Genomic DNA, 18481 nt, shown 5'->3' with positions numbered 1-18481 from the left:
CTCCGAGTTCCATGCCTGAGTGAATCTTTCACCCTTCCCTTCACAAATGTTATGGAGGGTACAGCACGCGGATATAACCGCGGGGATGCTGTCATCGGCCAGGTCCAGCTTCCCATACAGAGAGCACCAGCGGCCCTTTAAACAGCCAAAAACACACTCCACAGTCATTCTGCACCAGCTCAGCCTGTTGTTGAACCACTCCTTGCTACTGTCAAGGCTCCCTGTGTAGGGTTTCATGAGCCACAGCATTAAAGGGTAAGTGGGGTCTCCAAAAATCACAATGGGCATTTCGACTTCCCCTACGGTGATCTTCTCATCTGGGAAAAAAGTCCCAGCTTGCACCTTCCTGAACAGGCCAGTGTTCTGAAAGATACACGCATCATGCACCTTTCCAGGCCAGCCTGCGTTAATGTTAATGAAACGCCCACAGTGATCCACAAGCACTTGGAGAACCATAGAGAAATATCCCTTCCGATTAATGTACTCGGAGGCTAGGTGGGCTGGTGCCAGAACTGGAATATGTGTTCCATCTATCGCCCCGCCGCAGTTAGGGAAACCCATTTGTGCAAAGCCATCCACAATGTTCTGCATGTTACCCAGAGTCCCGGTTCTTCTAAGCTGGATGCGATTAATGGCCCTGCAAACTTGCATCAACACGATTCCAACGGTCGACTTTCCCACTCCAAACTGGTTAGCGACCGATCGGTAGTTGTCTGCAATCTGGAAGCTGGCAACTACAATAGCCACCTGCTTCTCCACTGTCAGGGCAGCTCTCAATCTTGTGTCCTTGCGCCGCAGGGTGGGGGCGAGCTCCTCACACAGTCCCATGAAAGTGGCTTTTCTCATCTGAAAGTTCTGCAGCCACTGGTCATCATCCCAGACTTGTATGACAATGTGATCCCACCACTCAGTGCTTGTTTCCCGAGCCCAAAAGCAGCGTTCCATGGTGGTAAGCATGTCTGTGAATGCCACAAGCAAACTCGTGTTGTATGCGTTACTCGAGTCCCAATCATCATCGGAGCCCTCACTGTCACTTTGGATCCTAAGGAATAACTCGACTGCCAAATGTGACGTGCTGGCGAGACTCGTCAGCATACTCCTCAGCAGTTCAGGCTCCATTCCCGCAGACTGAAAGGGAAGACAGAGCGCGCAGTACAAAAAAACGTTGAAAGATGGTGCCAAACGTGGACGGAAGCACAGGGAATGTTGGGATGCGAACCGATGCATCATGGGGCGTTGGGACAGGACCCAGAATGACCCGCACCCTCCACCCCCTTCCCACAAGCCACAGCGCCAGAATGGGAAGAGATGCTCTGTGGGATAGCTGTCCATAATGCACCGCTCCCAATACCACAGATGTGGCCATGCCAGTGCGCAAGCAGCTGTCAATGTGGACAGACTGCAGCGCTTTCCCTTCTGCGCTCTCCGAAGGCTGGTTTAACTCACAGCGCTCTACATCTGCAAGTGTAGCCATGCCCTGAGTCTCAATAGTCACCTGCTGTCTCGCAAATAGATGTGAATTCCACTACAAAGTATATGGTGTATCCTTCTCTACTGACTGGTCCACATAGAGAACCCAAGCTACTACTGCTACCACTGTTTGTTCAGTGGCAGAGGACTCTGCTGTGGATCTAAAGCTCACAGCCCTACTGATGACCTATGTGGGGGTCAATATGGTTCCACGTGATGGAAAAATCTGTGGTGTTTTTTTTTTCAGTTTGCTTTTTACAACAAGAAGTAGGAAGTTACACACAAACGTCTGCACTACAAGAACATTAAGATTTCACAGCCATACATTAAAAGGTTAGGGAATGCCAGAATTAAGGTTGCCTGTGCAATCTTATTTGTTCCCCTTGTGATACAGGTTTTAGTTACATGATCACCTTTTTTCCCACAGGACCCTGGCCTCATTCTGTGCACTGGACTGATGATGCCCAAGGAATAAGTCAGGGTTATGCAGTGAATAAGTTATCTGTAAGCCCCCTGCCTCATTTGTTGAGGAAGTTGGAAGGTGTGTAACGAATGAGGCAGGGGACTGCAGGAAGAGAAAGGACAGTCTCATGGTTAAGCAGTTGAATGCTGCCCTGGATAACTGGATTCTATCCCTGCATCTGCCACAGAGATCCTGTGTGATGCTGGGCAAGTCACTTAATTAAAAAAAAAAAAAAAAAAAAAAAACCTTCCCACTAGTGGTTACATATGTTCTAACTACCCAATTTAAAGAATTGCATTCCCTCTGCAACTGAAGTTAATTGAAGCTCTGCTTTGAACATACAATGTGCTATAAAAATGCTAACTACTTTAATAATCAAACACTAGATTTCTCCAGCTGGGCACCCAAAATTAGTGAATATTATTAATGATTTTATCTTTAATTTTTCTCTGCCTAACTTCAACATCTCTAAAACAGGGATATTGAGACCACCTCCCATTCCAGGTGTATTGTAAAAATAAATTCATTAATGTTTGTGAAACAATCAGTTGCTACAATGAGAAGTGTCATAAAAAGCCCCTTAGGGAAAACCCATGTGTTCAGTGCATGGTTTGGATGGTGTGCAGTAAATAATGCATGACGCACATTCAAAAATGAGGATACCTAATCAATGGAGTGCCATCCATCCAGCACACTGAACGAGGAAAGGGTCCTGTAGAAAAATAGGATGCGATTATATAATTATAGACTATCACAATGCATATGCACAAGGGGCCCAAACTCAGGTTGCTTGGACATGTGTGTGTATATATTGTGACAAAGCTCTGATCTTGTCTCCGTGGGTCCCGCGTTTCCTGGCGGATTTTGCTAGCCTCAGCGGCTCACTGTGACCATCCACATAGCCCTTCTCTCTCTAGAGGCAAGGGTCACAGCCTACTGAGCCATTTTTATCATCAGCCAGCAAGGGAGGTGAGGAGAAGCTATCCTCCCTTGCACAGTCTCTGTTGTCTCCCAGTCTCAGTGATTAATTGGGGGGGAGGGGCAAAAGGGGGGGAGCCCTTTACTCCAGGCTCCAGCCCAGGGACCCTAATAGCATCAGCTATGGTAGCTGACTTTTTAGAAACAGGACACGTACAATTCCCTGGGCCACTTCCCCACAGCAGCCCCCACTTCCTCAATATCTACTTCACCCTTACCTCAGGGCCTCCTTCCTTGTGCCTGATATGGTTTGTACTGCTCAGTCTCTCCAACAGCGCAGCCTTCTCCTACAGCTCCTGACACGTGACCCCACCTGACTAACTGGGAGGCTTTTAACTAGTTTCAGCCAGCCCCTGATTGGCTTCAGGTGTCCCAATCAACCTAGCTCCCTGCCTTCTGGAAAGATCTGAATTGGCCCCAGGTGTCTTAATTGACCTGGAGCAGTTGCCATTTGCTTATCTTGGTAACAGGGATTTGTTTAGCCTGTGACTAATATATCTGTCTCCCACTACTTTACTGTAGCCATCTGGCCTTGCCCCATCACAACATATATATTATATATATTATATGCATACACACAAGTACAGAAGTTAAAGTTCTCATAGGAATGGAAACTCGCCAACATTTTATATGCTGTACATTAAAGTGTCCATATATCAGCAAAACGAGAAATCCAAAAGACTATGTGTTTGTGTGTAATGTGAATGAGTTAAATTTCTTAAGTAACACTAATTCTTATTACCTGAAATTTTTAAAAATTTAAAATTAACTGGCTTTTGCAATTCATTGCCTTAAAAGGAAATAAAAGCAAGAGAGAAATGTACAAAGCAGAACTGTACAACTCCATACCTCAGCACTGAGGGATCGACTAGATGACCTTGGAGTCCCTCCCAGCCCTATATTTCTATGATACTATGAACTGCAGGACTCAAAACACCCAATCTTTGAGACTCTTGGGTCACACTATTTCACTCTGTGCACAATGCTATAGGTTTTGAAGTTCACACTATGGGGGGGAAAAAACAAAACACTTCATTTCAGAACTAGTGCCACTGGCAATAATCCAGCTAAAAACAATGGTGATGGAGTATTTTAACTTCTCATGCATAAAAGCCAAATTTTATTTATTTTGTAAACACCAACATTACCAAATGACTGCTCCTCAGTGAGGACTAGACACACATGAACTTTTAGAGTAGGATTTCAATATAAAATATGCACCTATTTTTTCCATGTGTGCAATTTTAATCCTCTAGCCATTAAAGTTTAGCAGTTTGAGTGATGTGCACAAGAAGCCTTAAATTATTTTTATAGACCATGCTAGGCACTTTACTAACAAGTATAAATCATAGAATATCAGGGTTGGAAGGGACCTCAGGAGGTCATCTAGTCCAACCCCCTGCTCAAAGCAGGACCAATCCCCAGACAGATTTTTACCCTAGTTCCCTAAAGGGCCCCCTTAAGGATTGAACTCATAGCCCTGGGTTTAGCAGGCCAATGCTCAAACCACTGAGCTATCTAAGGTTCCCACCTCAAGGAGCTTGCAATCTAAATAAATAGAAATATTTTGTCCTTCCAGGCTTAACTTTAACATATCTTAATCTCTGTGCTGGAGAAGTATTACAAATTTTGGCTGGAAATGAGATTTTTTTGGAGATGGTTATGAATAATTGAACAGTGTTATACTGTAAATTGGAATATTAGCTATAGTGTTTGCCACCTTAATGGACTAAATTATAAAATTCTGACTTTATTTTTTTCTTCAGAGGAATCATTCAAATTTATCCCTGATGTAATTCCACTGGAGTTACTTAAGATACACTCAACAAAATGTGGGTACCTGATTTTTCCCCAAACTTCCTTGACACTAATGCAATTTTATAATCACAATCTACCATTGACTTGCTGCAAATAGGCAAGCTTGTAATTTACGGTACAGGACAAGCATCTTTCATAAAACTATAGGAGTGCACTCTGCTCCCAGGAGAAGGGAAATCTCACGCACATCAAGTGATATCTGCTGGCTGACTGGGTACAGTAAATCAGTTCCAAAGGGGATCTTTGCTAAGTTCTCCTGTTCTGAGAATGGCAATACTCCTGGTGATTTGAGGCCTGAAGAGGGAAAGGTTGGAGGTCATACAGGAGGAGATGATGTCTCCATATAGGTTCAGAAGACATCAAATCCCAGCCTACAGGAGACTATCACTGAGAGGCTTTGGCAGATGGTAGCTCTGTATGTGTTAGACAGGGCAAGAATTAGAGGTTGGAGGCATAAACAAGAAGGAAAAATTATAATACTTCCCCTGTCCCAAACAAAAGTGCACTAACATGGTGTTCTAATCGCACAGCAGTTTCACTCTCTTACACGAGAGAGGGTTGGACTTGGGCATAGCAGCAGGTCAATATGCTGCTACAGGAGGGCATGTGAAATGGAACAAGACTCCGAGTTCTGAAGAGGTCAGTGCAATCAGATCATGTTGCCAAGTGGCTCCTGTAGCTTTCTGGGGCTCTCACGCTTGTCCCTCAGACAGACCCATTCGACCTTTAGTGTCTGATCAGCCAAGTGGCGACTTCATAGAAGATGAGACTATTGCAGCATAGACTGCAAAAGCCTAGGATTTCTGGACTGACTGGGAGTATTGCCCCAGCTTGAGGCAGAGGGCATAAACGAGGGGAAGTGTGATTTGGGAAGGAGATCATAATTAAAAAGGCAATTCTGAAACTAAGTGACATCACTTCATTATTTCTACATGTGAAGCCCTGTCTTTCATTCATATCATTATGTTTTTAAATTAGTATTTTTATTAGACCCTCAGACCTGCAGCCATCAATGGAGGCAAGATGATAGTTCTGGCGTGAGGCCAATGCAGTAGAAAGGCCCTTGTTGGGAAGCCAAATACTGACAAGCAGAGAGCTAGAATTTATGAAGTCCTGGTTGCTAAAAGCATATGTTTGGGATATATATTTATAAAAAAGTAACAATTATGCCACCCACAATGTTTATTCTTTTCTTATGTGTGGAGCTTGGAGCTAGTGTGTTCAAACATAAAACCATCAGAACTATTTTTAAGTTGGATTTATAGCATTTCTGGAATGACATTTAGTAGCATAGTTTGCAGTGGAGCTTGTCTGTTATTCAGCAAGCCCCCTACCCCCATTTGGTCTCAGACACGGTTATTTATAATTCAAAAGGTAATGCTGTCCTCTTCTCTGCAATTGTTCATGCAGAAGCCAGGAAGTTTTCTATCTTCATATTTCTACAGGCCACCAAACCTTTAGCAATCCAAAACTGCCTGTTGTTTTCTCCACAGTACAGGATCAGTAGAAACTTGGTCAGTAGCAGATACATTGACCTTTTCTTCTTGTGCAGCTTTGGACGTAATAATATACCGCTGCATTTCTCCGGCTTTTCCTTCTGCTTGCAAATTTATAACATGACTAGCTCCAAACAGGCTATGTTTCTCCCCTCATTGTTTTCAGCCACTTCACAAGTCTCTTGCAGGGATTTCTCTTTTTAGAACAAACAAACAAACCCCACTAAGCTTAAGCGTTCACGTTTTTTTTTCTAACAAAGCTTCTTTTAAAGATTGTTGCAGGTCAAGAAAGAGGTGCACCCACAGGGTAGTAAGTGTAGAGGAAGTTTTTATAGTGCCTGCCATATTATGATTAATTCACATGTTCTCATCCTATTCATATTAGGAGAGTTTAACTGATTCACCAAAAATATAAAAGTAAAGAAACCTGAGTAATAAACCAATCCCTAGATATAATGTGCATCAGAGAACTACACAACTAACAAACAGTCTCCCCCAGTCTCCATGCCTAAAAATGTAACCAGGCAGGTAATTAAAAAAAAAAACACAAGTCACCACCAGCAAACCAAAACACTGCTCAGCTCTGAATAAAAAGGAAAAAAAACGGATCCTGATCTTGCAGTTCACATTTACAATTATACCGTACTCCATTCGCCTTTGCAAATTTTCTTCACAACCTTAGAGCACTAGAAACTTTTTTCCTCCCCCTCCAAAGAAACCTTAGAGTCTGGAACATAATCTGGCATTTTAAAAGAAGTGGTGGTGTGCCATACCACCTGGTAACCCCGTTTGAGCCCTGCACAACTTTGGATGTAATCCGCTGATGGAATTCTCACCTTTTACTGATTAATGCATTTATTTGGTATAATACAGTCTTTACCTCCAGTTTGTCCTATAGGAGCTTATTTATAGCATTGATATGCTGCATTAATTCTACAGCATAACAATGTTTTCTGAAGGCTGCAGTATCACTTACTGAGGCAGGAGGGTCCATGGCCGAAGACAGAAAAGCTGCAAGATGAGTGATGCAATTAAAGCAATGTAGAGTACTGTACTGGAAAAAGCAAAAGGCAATAACACAGCTATGGACAAGAAGCATCTGTAATCTCTCTTACAGGAACAACAGAATAGGACTATTGATGTGAGTTAAATTATTCCTGTGTTTCCAGGCTCTTACCTTATGAAAGGGTAACAATTAAACCAACTGTACAAAAGTGCTACCAAATGCACAAAATAACATTTTAAAAATGAGGAGTCCTTGTGACACCTTAGAGACTAACGAATTTATTTGGGCATTGGAGTCTCTCTCCAATCTCTTTCACTTATAGTCATCTTAGGTGATACTTGTAACTCTACAAAACTTCAATGGAACTCTTCATGTGAGTAAAGTTACTTGAGGATGCTTGTAGGATCAGATCCATAGCTGGTCAGTTACCCTGTTTGTGTGGGTCTTTCACAGCATCAGTAAGAAAATACTATTGCAAAACCACAAAAAAATGGCAGGGTGACTGAAGGGAAGATTGCCACCTGAAGTTACTTTAAACTGGGTTTTGACGTTTACTAGATTTGAGATTGGTGGTGTCACTTTAAGTGATCTGCCAAAGCGGGATAGCTCTTCTACTCCACCTTCCTGTAAGACAGGTGACCTTAGATGGCAGCAAAATAAAACTAGAATAAGCTTTTTGACAGAGTAAGTCGTTGGTGCTCTATGTGGGAGATTCAGAGCAGCAGTACAGGAAAAAGCAGTCTGCTTTAAAACTACAAGACTTTGAATAAAGAATACACTTTTTATTTTAATGTAAATTCACTTGTGTTGGTTCTTAAAATCCAAAATCAGTAACAGAATAAGGATATAACATTACAGACTGACCATATGCAGTTTACAAAATAATCTCATTAAAGTGTTTGTGTCTACACAGTCAACATATGACTTACTCGCTTTTTTTTCTCCTTTTCTTCAAAAATAGTTCCAGAATTTTGTTCAATGAAGGCCAAATTGGGGAAAGCATTCCTAATCAGAACAGCACTTAAGCACATGCTTAAATCCAGCACATATTTCCTGAACTAGGGCCTGTAACACTAAACCTAGTACTGAAGAATCTGTCAAAAGCCCAGCACTAATCTCCTTTGCAAATCAGTACACAAAATACTAAGCAAGGGCATGGAAATGTTCTATAACTAATCTATTTATTAGAGCATAAGCTTTCGTGGGCTACAACCCACTTCTTCGGATGCATATATGTATCTGTACGAGTTTTTTCATGAAGTTGATGGATTTCCACTCCATACGGCTAAATGCAGAAAGCTTATGCTCTAATAAATTTGTTAGTCTCTAAGGTGCCACAAGTACTCCTGTTATTTTTGCGGATACAGACTAACACGGCTGCTACTCTGAAACCTATAACTAATCTGTGTTCTACGGTAAGGCTCATCAGAAGGCAAATCTGTAACCCATCCCCCAACTTCTCCTAAGTCAGTATTTCATGAAGTGTGATTTGTGACCATCCCCTGCAGATGTGTGTGGTGGCAGGGAGAGCTGAATCTTCAGGGACGGGTGTAGCAGAATTTAAATGACTAATGGGAAAATGTCCATGTTTACAAACAAACAGAAGCCTAAGACCCAGTTAAATACAGAGATATTCCTCTGTCTGAAAGACACACGTGCTCTAGTTGCATAGTGGGTGCCAAAGTCAGACAGGAAGCACTGCTTGTCCAACCAGATGGGGAACATGGAGCTGTGAACACAAGGACTCTTCCCCTCCCCTCCCCTCTAGTAAAGGGTAGGTTTGGCTGGATTTGTAACCACAAAGAGTTCCTACTTCAGTCTCCCCACACCAGTTGTTTTTCATTGTGTTTATTTTATTGGTGGCAGAAACACCAGTCACATCTTTAGAGAAACCCACAGACCAATGACAAACATCCATTCATAGCGGTGGGGAGGAAATAACGACATGAATTATTCCCTCTGCTCTGTTAACCTCTCATTTTAGCCAGGCCAGAAGACAGGCCCTTCCACTGTTCCCCTGGCCCTCAGCCCACTCCATCCCTCTCTCCAGCATGCAGATGTCAGCGGGTAAGCCCCTCTACTGCTCTTTTCCCTTCAGCCCTCTCCAAGCTTGGGTAGGTGAGTCAGCAAACCCTTCTTGCTGCTCTCCTGCCTTCCCCCAGGAACCACCTACAGCTTCTATCAGCAACCTTCTACATTTATCTTTTTAGGCAATTGGAAATACCCTTATTGGCCCTCCAAGCCAAAGCAATGACTCCATCCTCCTCAAGGTAACTAGTGCTTTCCCCCGCCCTCCCCATGGACTCTGTCTAGGACTAGCACTTTGTCTATTTCACAGTGTAATAGACAGGACCCTGCGGTGACCATACCCGCAAATGTTTCAAGAAATAGTGATATACCACAAGCTAGTCTATATGTAGTAACTTCACTGCTTTGATTCTTTGACTGAGCTCAAGAGATCATGATCCTTAATGAGCTGTGGAACTGGCTAACATCTGTTTCACCTTCTTTCATGTTGTCAGATTACTGAGCTGCCTCTGCATAAAGAGTTAATGGTGGATGTTGGCTCCCCCCAATACACAGATACCTCATGCTGCCGCTTTGAACATTGTGGGAGGATTTGTCTCTCTAAAATTCACAATGCAGATGGTGGGGTGGGAGGAAAATGGGACAAGTCTCACTTTGCTCCAGCAATCCCTGACTCTTTGAGAACCAGGTCTGAAAGCAGCCACAGAAGTACAAACTATGGCCCCAATACTGTTGGAAGGTCCCTGTGCCAGTACAGACCTAAAATTTCAAATATGGCCCATCCGGCAGGAACCATGTCTACGTGTAGCCTGTTGCAAGATCAGGCAATTATACTAAGAAGAGTATCATCATAAAGGAATGAATTCATGTCAGATCACTTAACACACTGGGGAAAATTTGAAATAGTGGGCACCCATTGTTGGTTGCAACTAGCTACTGGGGTTTATAAAAAAAAAATATAAACCACCACCATTTATACATGGCCCTACAAGCCATTAGAAAAACATCTTACAATAATAGGGAGGAGGGGGAGAGAGAATCCATTACTGATTTACTAGTATGAAGTACTCAGAGGGAGGAGTTGATCATTTTTTAAACCTGAAATTCTTGATATGATCCATATAATTAAGGACAGATTTCAAAGCACACACATATAATAAGGGGCCCCAAGCGTTGCAACATCCAGAGCAATGTTGGTAAGTTGCCAGGAGCATGTGAATAAAGTGCACATCAAATATGCAGTTTATACCACACTCGCTCTCACACACTCCACCCCAATCACTGGAGGCTCCTTGAAATCAAGCAACCTCTAACAATCTATCAACTGCAATATCAACCTGACCTCTACAGGGAGAGGACAGCCATGGCTCACATTTTAGGACTTTGCAGGCAGAATTTAATTTAAGATCAAACTTTGGCCAACAGGAGTTCAATATTTTAGTCTTCATCCTTATGCTGTGCAGGAGGCAAGAAAGCAATTTGGTTATCACTGCGAGAGGAGAATCACTGTCATGGTAAGTCTGCTGCATATTTTAGACCATCAAAACCTATGGACATCATAATTGATCCAACATGTTGGCTAGCTCTCCCAAAGAAACTGCAAGGCTCATTAGCATATTGGATATAGGCAATGCAATGGATCATCTGAAGCTCTACACTCCCCCCCCTACTTCTCATCCACCTGGAAAGTATTCAGTGGTGCCACATCCTCAGGTTCATTTCAATCCACCAAAACATTTTACAATGAGTATCATTCCATGATGGACGACTGCTGGGAAGAGATAGGGTACACATTTGATGATGAAGAAGGAGTATCTTGAGACACCGACTTGCCAAGCTAATGAGGAGGGTTCTAAATTAGGTTCAAGAGGGGCAGGTGACAAAAACCTGCTGGTAAGTATAAAAAAAAAAATCACCTTGACAGAGGGCTGGAAGTTGGGGGTCGGGGGGGAATGGAAAATTACAATAGGAGCAACAAGAGGAAAATCAGTGTGGGAATCTGAACAACATTTTGTGTGTCTATACACAAATGCAAAGAATAAGACTAATAGTTCTTCCTGTTTATTCGCCAAAACTACACAAGCAAAATGATGAGTTGATTGCATCATATAGACTTGGTGGGATAAACCTCATGACTGGAATTTTGGTACAGAGGAGCAGAGCATGCTCAGGAAGGTCAGACATCAGAGAAAAAGGGAGGAAGTGTTGCATTGTACATCAAGAATGTAGTTACTTGTTTTGATGTCTAGGACAAGGTGAGAGACAGACCTGTTGAAAGTCTGTGGGCAAAGAGGGGGGAAAAAATAGGAGTAATGTTATAGTAGGGATCTACCATAAAACTACTAAATCAGGAGGTCGTGAGGAGGAGGCCTTTCTAGAACAAATATCTAAAACTCAAGACCAGGTAGTAATGGGGACTTTAACTACTCAGAAATCTGTTAGAAAAGTAATGTGAAAAAACACAAATTTCCCAATAAGTTCTTGGAATGCATTGGGGACAACTTTTTGTTTCAGAAAGTGGAGGAAGTAATCAGGGGGGACAGACCTTTTAGATTTGATTCTGACCAACATGGAGGAATTGGTAGTGAATCTGAAGGTGGAAAGCAATTTGAGTCAAAGTTATTGTAAGATTTCATGATTCTAAGGAAAGGAAGGATGGAGTAAGCAGCAGAATAAAGACAATGGATTTCTAAAAGGCACACTTTAACAAACTCAGAGAACTGGTAGGAAAGGTCCCCTGGGAAGAAAATCTAAGGGGAAAAATGAGTTCAGGAAAACTGGCAGTTTCTCAAGAAGACAGTATTAAAGGCACAGCAGCAAACTATCCCAGTGTGAAAGAAAGATAAGAAGAAGCCAATATGGCTTCATCAGGAGCCGAAAATCAAAAAGGAATCCTACAAAAAGTGAAAAAACATGGACAAATTTCTAAGGAGGAATACAAAACAATAGTACAAGCATGTTGGGACAAAATCAGAAAGGCTAAGGCACAAAATGAGTTACAACTAGCAAGGGACCTAAAAGGAAGTAAGAAGAGTTTCTATAAATATATTAAGAGCAACACAAAGATGAAGGAAAGTGTAGATCCTCTCCTTAGTGGGGGAAGGAGAGCTAATAACACGATGACACTAAGAAGGCCGAGGTGGTGTTTAATGACAGTTTTCTTCAGTTTTCTCTAAAAAGGTTAACTGTGACCAGATGCTTAGCATGATTAATATTAACAAGAGGGAAGGAACACAAGCCAATATAGGGAAAGAGGTTTAAGAATATTTAGAAAAGTTAAATGTATTCAAGACAGCAGGACCTGATGAAATTCACCCTAGGCTACTTAAGGAACTAGCTGAAGCAATCTCAGAACCATTAGCAATTATCTTTAAGAACTCATGGAGGATGGTTGAGGGCCCAGAGAACTGGAGAAAGGCAAACAAAATATCTTTTAAAGGGGGAATAAAGAGGATCCAGGGGATAACTTTGTTAACTGGAAAGATACTAGAACACATTTTTAAACAATAAATTTGCAAACACTTAGAGGATAATAGGGTGATAAGAAATAGCCAACATGGGTTTGTCAAGAACAAATCATACCAGGTCAACCTAATTTCTTTTTCTGACAGGGTTACTGGCCTAGTGAATGGGTGAAGCTGTGGATGTAATATGTCTTGATTCTAGTAAATCTTTTGACACAGTCCCACAGGACATTCTCATAAGCAAACTAAAGAAATGTAATCTAGATGAAATTACTATAAGGTAGATGCATAACTGGTTGAAAGACCATACTCAAAAATAATTATCAACGGTTCACTGTCAAACTGGGAGGGTGTATCTGGTGGTGTCCAACAGGTGTCAGTCCTGGGTCTGGTACAATATTTTCATTAATGACTTGGATAGCGGAATGGAGACTATGCTTATCAAATTTGCAGATAACCCCAAACTGGGAGGGGTGGCAAGAACTTTGGAGAACAGGATTAGAATTCAAGAAGACCATAACAAATTGAAGAATTGATGTGAAATCAGTAAGATGAAATTCAAAAAAGACAAGCGCAAAGTACTTCACTTAGGAAGGAAAATTCAAATGCACAAATACAAAATGGGGACTAACTGACTAGGAATTAGTAGTGCTGAAAAGTACTGGTGTGGCTTAGAGTGGATCACTAACTGAAAGATCGAACAATGTGATGCATCTACAGAAAAAGCTAATATTCTGAGGTGTGTTAACTGGAGTGTCATGTGTAAGACATGGGAGGTAACGGTCCCATTCTACTCAGTACTGGTGAGACCTCATCTGGAGTACTGTGACCAGTTCTGGCTGCCACACTTTAAGAATAATGCGAATAAATTGGAAAGAGTCCAGGTGAGAGTAACAAAACAAAACAAACAAAAAAAAGACAATGTTTAGAAAATCTGACCTATGAGGAAAGGCATGTTTAAAAAGAAGACCAACAAGGGACCTGGTAACAGTCTTCAAATATGTTAAGGGATGTTATAAAGAGGACTGTGATCTATTGTTCTCCATGTCTGCTAAAGGTGAGATAAAAAGTGATGTGCTTAATCTGCAGCAAGGGAGATTTAGGTTATGGGGGGGGAGGGGGATCTTAACTAGAAGGATAGTTAAGTATTGGAATAGCCTTCCAATGGAGGTTAAGGAATTCCTGTTTTTGAAAGTTTTTAAGAACAGGTTAGGCAAATGTGTGTCAGGGCTGGTCTATACTTGTTCCTGCCTCAGCACAGGGGACTGAAAAGATGACATCTTGAGGTCCCTTCCAGTCCTCCATTTCAGTGATTCTTCACCATAGTCTGGACCCGTTTATTCCCCCCCATAAAAACTCTTTTGGACCAAGCAATCTGAGAGAATAAAATTAACTGATGTCATCACTAGATAGATTAAAATGGCATCTTAACAAAATATTCCATTGTTGTTAAAGAATTCCATAATGAAATATTTTCCAGAAGTGTTTCAGAAAAAGGAAAAACAGAATCCCATGGTCCAAGCACAGGGCAGAGAACTCATGCAGCTCCTTGGGTGAAATCCTGGCTCTGCTGAAATCGGATGGGAATTTTGCCAGTAATTTAATTGAAGCCAGGATTCCCCCCCCCCCCCCCCAAATCTCTAATGCCAGTTCTGACAGAGAGCACACTTCTACGGCCTTGGACAGGTCACTCATTCAGTTTCCTCAATTGTAAAATGGGGCTAATATTCCTCTCCAAGGGGCGTTAATATGTTTATTTAAAGTTTGTAAAGTGTTTCAAAGACAAGTGGTAAGGATTATTAAATGCTGCAATCAATTATAAAGTCCATATCTGCAGCCCTCACCTCAGGCAAATTTCTCATGGATGTCAATACAAGATTTATAAAAATTTGTTTGTCTGAGCGTGGGCAGCAGGACTAAGCACTGGATCTCTGGAAGTTCAGTAAGATCATATAATTCTTATATAAAATTAGTATGAAGTCTGAAACATCTCAAACCCAGGGAGGCTGGTCCAAGCTCCAGCAGTAAGTGATTCTAGGAAGCTGCTCTGCTGAAATGCAAGACAGGCAGGCTCAGTAAAATGAAGAAATGTCTTTGCATTACATCTTTTATGTTCTCACCTGAAACCAGCGTCTGCTACGTGCTTCTGTAAATCCATGGGATAGCATAACCATTTCAGCAAGTAAACAGACACATATTGCTACAATCAGTGTGAAAGAAAGTATTAACTCTGAATTTGTGAAAAATGTAATTCCTGGCTATTTTTGCAAGTAGATTTTTAAAAGCAATATGAAGAGAGACTACAAATGAGATTAGGTTCCCTGGTTTACGGCATGTTCCACAAGAAGAAAAAATTTTTTTAGTGTTATTCCTACCAAGCAAATGTACAACACATGTAGCACTGAACCTAACCAATAACATTAATATTTAAAATGATTTAGGAGTTTAAAAGTATACGGTACAACATTCCCCATGTTAGGAAAAGTTTCTGCTTGTAATTTCTCCAAATACATAGAACTGTTCCTTGGTTACATATCTAACAGAGCTAACCAAAATTAAGAACAGTGTATATGATCTAAAACATACAAAGAAATTGATCTCATTAGTTCAAATGGACACTCTTAATGCCCATCCCACCACATATTTAAATTCCATGGGGGATTTTCTGAATTGCTGTTCCCAAAAACCTGTCACGTAAAGGCTGGTCAGTTGGCAGTGATCCTTGGAATGCTAAATATGGTTAAGGACCCCTACTGCAGACACCCACAGACAATCTTGAAGAAAGGATACAATAGGATTGAACACTAGTGCTAACAGTTCAGCTACAGTCTAGAGTAAGTTTGTTAAATGGTGTTGAGGAAAAAGTCACATCTATTACCTGGTAGACAGTGTGTGACCGGGAGGAGTGGGGGGGAAAGAGGGGCTCTACTTACCAGATCTGTCGCCTCCTCCTGATTGTTTTGGGGGTTAGTTCTGCATGGTTGATTCCCCTTCCTGCCTTTGTGCTCCCTCTCTCTCTCTCTGGCCTTGGCTACACTTGAGAATTCACAGCGCTGCCGCGGCAGCGCTGTGAAGCGCAAGTGTAGTCGCGCCGCCAGCGCTGCGAGAGCTCTCTCGCAGCGCTGCAAGTACTCCACCTCTCCGAGGGGAATAGCTTGCAGTGCTGCGAGCGAGCGTGCAGCGCTGCAGGCGCTGATTACACTGGCGCTTTACAGCGCTGCACTCGCTGCGCTCGGGGGGGGCGTTTTCACACCCCTGAGCGCAGCAAATTGCAGCGCTGTACAGCGCCAGTGTAGCCAAGGCCTCAGTCTGCAGCCCCTCTCTCACTCCAGGAGCTGCTCCGGCCTCTTCTGGACACAACCCTCTAATTGGGTTCCCCTTCCCTGGTGGTCTCTGTTTTTTCTGTCCACATGTCGCCAGGCAGTCCACATGTCCACTGCCCTGATCCTGTCACTCCAACAAGTAACTCAGGTAGTCTGTCCCCAAACAGTACCACTCTGCAGTGGTTGGTAGGGGAACCCATGTAGATAAATCTCTGCATTAAGCATCTTTGCATAACTGTGTATCATTTTCATATGACTTTGTATTATGCCTCTTCATATAACCTTGTATTAAGTCTTTCCATATATAACATCTATTTTCATAGAACTTTATCTCAAGTCCTTTGATATAGGAACTTTGTATCAAATCCATATAGAGAAACTTTGTATTGAGCCTTGGTATAATGCAGGGGTAGGCAACCTATGGCACGCATGCCGAAGGCGGCACGTGAGCTGATTTTCAGTGGCACTCACACTGCCCGGGTCCTGGCCACCGGTCTGGGGGGCTCTGCATTTTAATTTAATTTTAAATGAAGCTTCTTAAACATTTTAAAAACCTTATTTACTTTACATACAACAATGGTTTAGTTCTATATTATAGACTTATAGAAAGAGACCTTCTAAAAACGTTAAAATGTATTACTGGCACGCAAAACTTTAAATTAGAGTGAATAAATGAAGACTCGGCACACCACTTCTGAAAGGTTGCCGACCCCTGGTATAATGTTATAGCCCCTAAGGATAGTTAAGGTAGAAGAAAAATGTCTTTTCGCTAGGAGTAGAATAAGATCTCCCCCCTTTTTATCAATTGTCCTGTTGAATGAATGAGGTGTGAATGAGTAAGGCATGGAAAGCAAGCACCTCCAGACAGCTACAACGGTTGGAGAGGGGATAGAAGCCAGACCCAAGAACAATAAAACTTGTCAAGTGGGCTCATTAAAGAAGATCAGACATATTGACGGCCTTGGGAGTTAGAAGCAAGCACCTTCTTTTGAAAACACCCTCTTTGAAAATAAATGTGGCAGCATTAAGACAACACCCAGAAGGAAGCGTCACAGATGACCAACTAACACAGACACAGATTTTGCATCTGGTATAGATTTACATGAGGGGGAAGCTGCTATAAATGTGAGGCATCTTGCAGAGGACCCTGGGTCTCGTCTTGTCAACATCGGAGCATCGACCCGGATCGACAGAAGCCCGGCTCCACCCTTCTCCCATCTAACTCACCTGGCCAGTGAAGTTAAGGGGAGCAACTAGTAACAAAAACAAGACGGAGTGTGCTTGTGTGTATGTGAGTGCATGAGTGTAATATAGATCATATGCATATGATAGTGTTGATTGATACATGTATTACCAATAAATGTGGCGCTTTGCCTTATCCCCCCTGAGAAGATCCTGTGCAGTACTTTAAGTACAACACCCAGGCCCACCCTCTACTCTGGGTTCCAGCCTAGGGCCCTGTAGTGAACAGGTAAGATGTGCATCTCCACCACCTTACTGCTCTTCCCCCTGGACTCCTTCCTGCTAGGCTTCTTCTCCCTTGCCTCATGGAGGGAACTGCAGGCGTCCTTCCTGCTGTCTTCACACTGTTGCCAGCCTCCTGGCTTTGTAGAAGCACCACCTGTTCCCTCACAGGCAAGCCTCCTTCTAATTAGCTTCCTCCAGCTTAAGTCTCCCCCCTTTGCAACCTAATTGGTTGATTGGGCCCATGTGGCCTAATTCAGCCCTCTCAGAGCCAGTGTGGAGAGTACACCCCAACACAGACAGCCAAATTTTGACTTGATCTCTCACTTGTCAGGCTGTCAAATTCAGTCTCCAGCTGTCCAGAGCGAGACTGCACATTGGCTCAGCTGATCCTGTCTTAAAAGGCATATGAGTATGTCTGCAGAGAGCATCCTGATTAGATGCATGGACCAGGGATGTCTCTGCCAGTCCAAAGCAAAAGACTTATTTAGATCTACCTTCCTTTATAAAGTATTTTGTTTTCACAAGTAATGGCACTGGAGGAGATATATTAAGCAGGCAACTGAACCAGTCTATATATTCTCTCTATATCTAAGACTTTCTAATCTCTTCCTGGAATAGGGTCTCAGGACCTTTGCTATTTTTGTAAATGACTACACCCCACTTGCTTCGATCACATTTCAAGGAAAGAGTGTTGTCTACACCTGTATAAAGTGTTTTTTTCTGCTCAATCAAGCAGCTGTTAAGGTACCTGTGTTATGTGCTTTGCTGGGATTGGGGAAATATGATTCTCTGCCCCCCTGAAGAGCAACAAAACCTCCTGGACTAAGAATGATTGAAGAAGCAGAGACATGGGGAGTTGCCTACAGTACTGGCTGACATTAACAAGAGATGGCACAGAACCTTAACTAGAAGTCTCCCTGCTCTGCTAGGGCAGGGTCTCCCTTCCTCTGGTTCTCTGGTCTTTCAAT

The sequence above is a fragment of the Emys orbicularis genome, chromosome 1 (assembly GCF_028017835.1).
Source record: "Emys orbicularis isolate rEmyOrb1 chromosome 1, rEmyOrb1.hap1, whole genome shotgun sequence".
Taxonomy (NCBI): Eukaryota; Metazoa; Chordata; order Testudines; family Emydidae; genus Emys; species Emys orbicularis.
Note: the sequence above shows the minus strand (reverse complement) of the source record.